We start from the raw sequence: 9,568 nt of genomic DNA, 5'->3' as shown, positions 1-9,568 counted from the left end.
AAATCTTAAAGCCAATAGTTCAGCCATACGCTTCCAGGAAGCGCTTGCTTCCTAAAATCTGTGAATAGCACACAGTCAAAACCTTGGCGATATATATCCATATTTATTATCATAATTATATTATCAGCAGGGAAAGTAATTTTAATCCTGGATTTCAGTAATAAATAAAAATTTAACTTTGCTTCGTTGAAAATCCGAAAAATTTTCGAAAAGAAAGTCGAGGTGGCAAAAATTGTGGAAAAATACGGTATTGTCCTGTGAAACACGGGCAATATGGTCATGAGATTTTGTATTATACTACACCTGGGAAAAAAAAAAATCTATAAATTTTTATCTCTCGATCACCTTGTTTTAAATGGTTTAAATTTTTCAACAGATATTTATCGGATTATTTTTAAGAGAGGTTTTCCTTTTTTGAAATCTTCACAAATTATTATTAATGAGTGAGTGGCCATACGTCCCGTACTTTCCGGGAGAGTCCTGGTTTTTTCGGTTTATCTGGGTATTTCGACAAATATCCTGGTTTTTCCCATTATTTGAATACTTAAATTTGTTATTCTCATCAAAAATGTAAACACAGGTAATTTTTATAACTCGATAACTATAAGTTGACGAGTTGACATTATTTCCAATTATATATATTTGTATTTTCTCGGAATATAGCACGTTTTGACAAAAGTGAGTTAAAGGATTTTGAAATATTTAGTGAGACAGTATTTCTCAACACATCTCAACACATAGACCTGCATAAACAATACAGAGTAGAATGCTTATTAACATTTTTTTGTCAGAAGTTTGTTGCTTTTCACATTTGGCAGGCAGCTGTGAATAATTTAATAGATTTTACTGACCATCGTAAGCCATGAGCGTAACATTGATTTGTTAAATAAAACGTGGACGTGGCCTGTGTGTGAATTTCCCGAAAATATTTTTTTTTTATTCTTTTGCAGAATAAACACATTCAGAGCACAAATTGAAACTATTAACAAATATGTGAAAACTGGTAGCAGTCTTTTTTATTTAATCTGAGGGAAAGTTTGGTTGGGGACACTGAGCTATAAGTAAAGTTTACTCATAGCTAGGCTGACCATATTTCCTCGAGAGAAATACGGGACATTGGGATTCCAAATACGGGAAAATACGGGACATCGCCAATTATCGCCAAAAACGACGCCAAAACAAAGTTGCCAAATATTGTTGAAATTACGGATAAATCACAATGGCGGGAAATGATGCATTACTGCTAATTGCAGTGGATTAAAATGTATTCCACGAAAAAAAAAACGTTCACCAAGGCAAATGTGGGAGATTAGTATTCTCATATATAGATGTAATTATCATAAAATAATTTATGAGTTGAAAGATAATGTCAATCTTTGACTTCAATAAAGAATAAAAATTCAACTAGGCTTCGTGTAAAATACGGGAAAAACTGGGACACTTTTACCAAAAAGTCGGGACGGCCAAAATAACAGAAAATACCGGGACTGACCCGGGAAATACGGGACGTATGGTCACCCTACTCATAGCTCAGTGGTTGGGGATGAAGAAAATAAATTTGAATCGATTAAGAAAAAAATATTCGAAATTCCCGAATCATCACAAACGAACAGAATATATTTTCAAACTTGGGAAATGAAAGCAGCTATGTCTTCTGGTATTACAGAAATTTTTGCTTAGTTTTGTGCCTTAATTGGCAATTCCACCGTAATTTGGCGATGTTCTGTATTTTCCTGTATTTGAGAACTGAATTTCCCGTATTTTACCCGAGAGAATATGGTCATTTCAACCAAACAAATGTAAAGGTGAAAAAACCTCATACGTTCTACAGATCCGCGTGTTTTTCTCCCCCCATCACCTCTCCTCCTCCTCCTCATTATCATACTTTCCTTTCATTTCCCAACCCCAATACATACTGTCTTAACATTGTGTCTTAACGATAGATGGTGCTGTTTACTTCTGTCAAGTAGAATCAGATTCGAGAGTGTGAACTGGTTTTAAGTGACATGGAAATGGCGAGTTTGTTAATTTATGATTGATGTAATTAACTTTCATCCTGGAGTGATTATCGCATTTTTAGTGTTCCAAAGAGTTAATATAAAATTCCGAAACATCACAAAATATAACTCTGAAGGTAAGGTACGAACTATGAATAAAGACGTACTCGTGTATAATGCATTATAAGATCAGATCTCAATTTATTAAAATCAGTTACATAATTTTATTTTTTAACGTGGGTGAATAAATTTGATGAACCTCGTGGAAATTGAGCTCATTGAGCAGCGCAACTAACGGTCTAATGTCTCACATGTTGGCAAATGCAGGCTGTGGGCTGGCACTTGTTCTATACAAGCCTTGTTTTGATCTCTCAAGCCTGTGTTGTGGTCTTAACCTTTGGCTTCCTACCGAGTAGTTTACTTTCCCCCCTCGTTGATTTGCACTTCTAAACAACCAAATTCATGGACGTGATGAAGTAAATTATCGAGCTTAAAGTAACTTTTGAATTAACATTGATGTAAAAATATGATTGATAGGTTACACCTTTTAAAAGATTATTGCATGATCTAATATGAATATCGAATGGTCTTATTTATTCCGTGTGATGCATATTTTATAATTAAAGACAATATGTATCGGTTTCCATGGCCAACATTGTTTTACATTTTTCTATCTCATTTATAGATTTTAAAATTTGTATCAGTGAAAACACTATTCAAACAGGCCTGGACCTAAGGCTGTCTTAAGAGCATCATGGGGACCCCCAGGCTGGCCCAAGTAATTTTTCTGAAGTCCCCCACCTGGCTGGAAATGTCTGCCGACAAAGTTTTGATCAGATCTCATTTTCAGGTGGCCCCTTTTGCACTACAAGTCCCTGGGCCATTTCCAGGTATGCAGGCACCATGCATTAAGACGGCACTGCTTGGACCTAAGGGATTAAAAAAAAAATCTTGATTCTTACTGAGTGAACTCTGGAATGCATAAATTGAATTTTTATCCACCATATTTTGTAATTTTTGGTATTTGATGCACTGTGACTTCACTGGTGTATGATATTTTCTGATGAAATTTCAGTCGTCCTTCCCTTAACCACGGTTGGCACGTTTTTTCTGCCATTTTAAAAAGATTTATCTACTTATTCTTTATTTTTTTCTAAATGAAATACATAGTTTTATATATCTAAGCCATTGAAAACACAGAAAACAAAAAATTATTATATTGTTAGCATACCTATTAAAGTACCTATATATGCTCATTTCATCATATTATAAATCTGTGCGCAGATGGCAAAATGCTATATAAGTCACTTTTCCCAAAAAATTGAGTTGGTTGCATTCCAGAGGAATTATGGAAAGTGGCAGAATTTCATCTCTTTCAGTTCATGAGGAAACAACGAAGGATAATTGTAAGTTAAAAAGCCACAGTATCATATGTGAGCAAAATTTGCCATCCTGAAATTTTAAAAAGTTAATTTTTTGGCCATCTGAGCATAAAAATTCTCTCTGCATATAGATTATATTGTTATCGTATACTGATATGGATAAACGTAGAAACAACTATAGGCTATTAAATCTTTATAAATAGTCTTTTAAAAAGTAATCCTATGCATTTTTAGTGGTATAATGATAAAATATTTGAAAAACTACAATATACATCGCCACAACAGGCAAAATGCCTAACAAGATGGCTGAGAAAAAGATGCCCATAAAAATATGGATGTCATATATTTCAAAAATACAGCAACCCAATATATTGATTAAATTTTTTTTCCATTATTAATACATGGGGAAAAAAATTCAGGCATTAACCAATATAATTTCTACATAGTATAGCCTCTATCTCTTTACCAAAAATAAATTGACAAGGTGCATGTCTAGTTCAGCAGTATGTATATGTATATTGCAAAAATATAAGTTTTTATTTAAAATGAATTTATGTATACAAAAAGAAGTAGAAAACTAAAAATAGGTTTGCTCAAATTCAAGGATCCAGACAACCTTTGGTATTTAAGGCGAGTGTCTTATCTACCTTGGGCTACTATGCCCAAATTGCACTTGGCCTTTAGAATATTTCGTTGGCATATAGATTTTTTCTTGATCTATCAAGCACTGCCTTATTGATAAACAAGCAGTCTGGTGGTATTCACCAGGTTTTTACTTCCAGTCAAAACATTTCTGTGAAAACCAACTATAATGAAGTGGAAATGCAAAAAAATACTTGGAAAGCATTAATCACATTCTAATTCGAAATATCTGACTAACAGTGATAATTCTAGTAGTTATATTCATCTTTTCTTCTACTGATATGTGGAAACAGAGCAGAAATATTTATAAAAAAAAGGTTATGAGAGTTACATTTTGTTTGTTCACTATCTTTGGTAGCCAACTATAGAGATCCAACTGTATGCATATATTATAAAATACACTAATAACTATTAATTATTGATTGAATAAATATTAATCTTTATTAGTAAATTAAAAACAGTTTATATGTATTAATTATCAATATATTAAGGCTAATTGTATTTACCAGGTTTTTATTATTTTTACCATGGTATTTACTGATTTCACCATGCCCTCGTAAAAACCCAACCCTGCCCCTAACTAACATCCACTTGGAATTTTAAAAAAAAATGCAGTCCTGTTAAATTCCCTTTTTTGATATAAAATTGTGGTTGGTTGGATAGCAACTTTCTGAAGAATGTCTTTGTGCTTGAAACCACACATTCCAAATATATGTCTGAAGATTAATTGAATAAATGCATTCCCCCTTCTGTAATAAGCTCTTCTTGTCAGAGTGTTTAACTGCATAGGTTACACCTTAAAATAGTAAGATTGAATGATGGTCAAATGTAAAGTGCAAGATGTCTTGTTGTCGTTGCTGCAACTGAGAATGAAAATTTATTCTGTCACCCTGGATTAGTGTCCATTTTGGTGCCCCCTGCTTTGTAATTTTTATCGAAAAAAAACAAACTCACTGATCTCCCTGGTCCAGCGCCTGGGGCTGTTCTCCCTTAGTTGTGATCCTTCTTGTTATTTATCCTGAGTAATGTATATTTTAAAATTAAAGATAATATGTGTCTTAGTTTTCCTGACCAACATTACTTTATATTTTCTTACAATATTTATAGATCTTGAAATTTGTATCAAGGAAGTCATTCTATTTGAACCTACCTGGATCCCTGGACCCAGGCAGAATGCATGAATTCAATTTTTATGTACTCTCTATTTAACAATTAATTTTGTATATTTGATGCAGTGACTTCACTGGTGTATGACATTTCCTGATCGAATTTCAGTCTCGTTTCCCTCCTCAATAACTATAACATCATCTTGGACTTTACTTTCCTGATTGATGATAAGACTTCAACGAATGATTATTATGCATGAAAAACAACTATTTATTAAAATATAATTTATATACCTACATAATGTGAAGAAGGTTGAGTGCGTGTGATGGGAAATTTTACATTTCTGACATTTTTCACAACTGTTTACAGCATTTTTGACAAATTTCTCCATCCCAGGCCACATACAAATCTTGAAGATATCAGCTTGATCATAGCTGAAATGCCAAGATTAGAAAAATGATGTAAGTGCTGGAAAGCAATGAATCAAAGGAGCTAGAACAAAAGGTTGTGGATGCTGTTTTGTTGTGTCGCATATGAGTTCAACATCTTATAATGGAAGGGGTATTGTTTTTCTAATTTTAATGATGAAGAGTTAGATTTTTGAAGTTCGAGTTTCTCATCTTGGAGCTGCATAGTTGGCATCTACTTGTAATCGATGACAGGAGATGAAGAAATAGCATCAAACTTTATTCGTGACAGTGCCAGCAACTATGTTTTCAGAATCAGTGATGTGTCTGATGTTGGTGGAGAACTGTGATACAAAGTCTAAATACCTTATTTGTCTTGGTGAACACTTGTCCAGCTTCTGATAGAAGGTATAGATCAAAAGTTTTTGATCGGTGTAGATGGAGAATTTCTGGCCTTCAAGCATGTGCCTTAATCTACAGACACTTTGTGTAGATGGCTAACAACTCTGTCGTAAGTGGACTACTTTTTCTGACTTGGTATCAATTTCATCAACAAAAATGCAATGGGATTCGGTTTATGGCCACAATATTGCATGACAGATCCACCTATGGCAACATCAGGTGCATAGGTCCACAAACTGATTGGGGGATTTGGATGATGGAGTAAAATTGCTTCAGCCAATGCAGATTGTGCTTTATCTAATGCTTTGTTTTATCTATTATTTCTCATTCCACGGAAGAGGTTCTTAGTACTCATTAACAACCTTTTTTGACTCGCTTTTGGTTCTCAACCTTTTTTGACTCGCGGAGCCCTTTCAAGTAAAAAAATTCTATGGCAGAGCCCTGTAGGCCAATTTTTTAATTATTTATCAAAGTTAGTGATTTATTTTTACTATTTAAAAATATTTACAATTATTTTTTTTAATTTTCTTCGAGAGGCCGCAGAGCCCCTGGAGAGTGCACGAGGAGCCCCAAGGGCTCCGCTTGGCACCGGTTGAGAACCTCTGCATTAACACATTAAAAGGCATTTTCAAATTCATAATCTGCGGAAATAATCCAAATACTTCGAAAATAAGTACTATATACACGTGTTTCTAACATTAAAAAAATAAATTCTCACTCTTCCATAATTATTCATCATCCCAGAATTATTTCAACACACACTCTGTGAGATATGCAGGGTATTTAACAGCTGTCTGGTTTATATCACTGCTTTCTTGGTTTGTTCCGCATCTTGGTTTGTTTCGAGGGTTTTCTCGTTTTCTACAGCATCTGGGTCACCTCTTGCCTCTAAAAATGTCCTATCCAGTGAAGCCTTAGTCAACCTATTAGAGTGAACGTTCTGGACATCTTTTCTATTTTCACTGTGTCTTGTCTTGAAGAGAACAGGACTCAATTGTTTTTCAATCCTATAGGGACCCTTAGAATAATGCGCCAATTTGCGCACTTGACCCTTCTTTACTTGGGGCGTATACAGATATACGAGATCACCTATCTGAACTTTTTGGTCTGTGGAATGCTTTGCTCGTTGTTGTTGTTTTCCAACCTGTTCTTCGAGGTGTTGCCTGACTATCTCGTGAGCATGCTGCATTCTTACCTTAAGGGTCTTAATGTAATCTTCATAATCAAAATAATCCCAAGCAATTTTCTCCCTTAATACAGATGGAGAAAGTTGCATATCCCTTGCAAAAAAACAATGATAGGGAGAATCCCAGAGAGTGTCATGTATTGCACTACCATATGACATTAGCACATTATCATTTTATCCCATTCATCTGTGTTAGTAGCTTAGGTGGAGATATACTTGGAAGTCTGAGTGGTGGGGGGGGGGGGGGCTAGATGATGATGTCAATTCATATATGCATATATACATTAGATCAGTCAACTTCACCTTGTATCTCTGTCCATGGTTAGTAGACATGCAAGCTAACATGTGCAACATAGAAGCAGAGATGCCATTAGCGTGTCAAATACCTGGAATTTTGGGAAAAGACGCATAAAAATTTGGTCCACGCGTCTTGCGGGATGCGTTCTTTCCTAGTTCCAAGAAGAAGAAAAAAGTAGAAAAAATTCCTTAACTTTTTCTTTTCACAGTCTGTCACGATTGTGCAACCTTGAAAAAGCGGGGCGGGGGGGCATAGAACACCGCCAATTTTGCCTTTTGTGCAAATCCGGATTTGGAATCCGCGATTATACAGTGGTGGTAATCTGCTAAAAATACGATTGTCTGAGGTTTTTCAATTTTGAGTTGGCTATTCCTTTGAAAAAAGCTCTGGTCGGCCACGAAAATCACACAGATCTGCAACACAAATCTATATATACACATTAAATTTCAAATCCATGAAAAACCAATTTGGAGGATAGATTCAGGACCACAACGAGGGTGGGGGGAGAGTAGGTGGGTCTAGTTCCCCCGGACTTTGGACTAGAGGGGGTGCCAAATTCACCCTTTATAACTGCTGCTTCTATATTAGTGTGCCAAAATGTGTGCTTGTCCCATTTGAGAAAGTATCTAGTTGCATCCCTAAATAGATGGCACCACCTACTGAACACAAAACACGCTGAATGCTGGGCACACAAACATGCTTGAGTTTCACCAATACAAATCTGACATAGCTTCCATCATAGGAGCCGGCATGTAAATGGGAACGTTATAAGCGGGTTCGACTGTATATTCAGATTTATATTATACATATATATGTATTTTTACAGTGAATATTTTACAAGGACATTTTTCATAATCCTTGTAAAATATTCACTAATTATTTTCCTGTAACTTTATATATTTTTCTCATGCTTCTTTGAGTTTATAATCTGAAGCTCTGTATCTAGTTTTTCAAATATTGTATTTTTAACATTTTTTCATTGTCTTTTTTTTGTCCAACATGTTTTTGAGAAGGCAGGCGTCGGGGAACAAGGTTTGGCATTTTTAATTCAATTAGGCATAGCCACCCTTCAGAAACGCCTACACTTTTTGAATCATGCATGGGGTTCCCCCGATGACGACCCACTGCATAGGTTCTATTTCACACTCATAAAATTCAATTTTTTCTTTTTAAAATAATTCCTTTTTGTGTGTGTATATATATCAACATAGAGATTAGATATTAGTAGATTATTAGCTGTATTTAGTACATTATTAGCAGTATTATTAGTGGGTAGTAGATATAAAACAATATTCAACTATAGCTGGTGTTGGCCAGACCAACTAGATACGGCCCTGCATTGGCACTTAGTGAGAAGTTTGAAAATTGAAATTCTTTGTCAGTTCTGCAAAATCAGGATAGATATCACATAACTGAAGGTGAATGTCATTTGACGTAGAGTCGATTTCAATATTTTGTTTTTGTTGCAGCATGCCTTGTAAACTCTGTTTCACAAAGAAAGGTGTTTAGGAATGGTACAAAAGTACTCGTAGTGCTGCAGATGCCAGATCCAGAAAAGTATGGGCTGTACTTTCCCAAAAATTCAGCAAAGATAAAGCTATGAAGTTTTCCTTCCATGATGTTCTTGTTTGCAGATCGATAAGCTGCTCTGCTACTCGATTGTCAAGTGTCGTCAGTGAAGATGTTGTGGTGAAATTATTTCTAATCCATGAATAGGCTGTTCTATTTCCCATCGATTCATCAAGAAAATACAGTAGACTCTCTGTAACTCGACACGTGGATAACTCGGCATATATTATCCCCCTTGGTTGGCCCAATACTAATTTCAATTAAGGGGAAACTCTCTAACTCGACACGTGTTTGGCTTAACTCCACTTAAGTCGACTACGACTTTTGTCCCTTTTTGCTGGTTTTTACAATTTCCCGTGTATTACCATTCTGAGAATTTTTTGACATCCGTGGGTACTTAGATAATCCTTTGTTTCTTTGTTCTATATGATGGGTCCCTTTTTTGCGCTATAGGGGGGGGGGTGTGCATGTGAAGAATGAATGTTTGAAGCCTCTTGGTCGGCCTATCATTATAGTGGCGTTTCCAGGACAGGTCTTTCATTCTTTTCATGGCCAAAAGAAGTGTGAATGATCCCGAA

The 9,568-nt window shown here is 35.3% G+C and overlaps 1 protein-coding gene across 2 annotated transcripts in view; it reads left to right on the top strand.

Annotated features, from left to right (window-relative positions):
* Positions 1–1,911: 1,911 nt before the first annotated feature.
* LOC149080208 (uncharacterized) overlaps positions 1,912–9,568 on the top strand; it is a 202,286-nt gene continuing 194,629 nt past the window's right edge. For both annotated transcript variants that reach the window (XM_089239257.1, XM_089239256.1), the window contains exon 1: positions 1,912–2,134. The gene's annotated coding sequence lies outside the window, so the exon portion shown is untranslated. The remainder of the gene's footprint in view (positions 2,135–9,568) is intronic.

Source organism: Pholcus phalangioides, unplaced genomic scaffold, assembly GCF_987345545.1.
Source record: "Pholcus phalangioides strain wild (caught in Gottingen) unplaced genomic scaffold, Ppha-v1.0 ptg000011l_1, whole genome shotgun sequence".
NCBI lineage: Eukaryota > Metazoa > Arthropoda > Arachnida > Araneae > Pholcidae > Pholcus > Pholcus phalangioides.
Note: the sequence above shows the minus strand (reverse complement) of the source record. Positions and strands in the feature narration are given on the sequence as shown.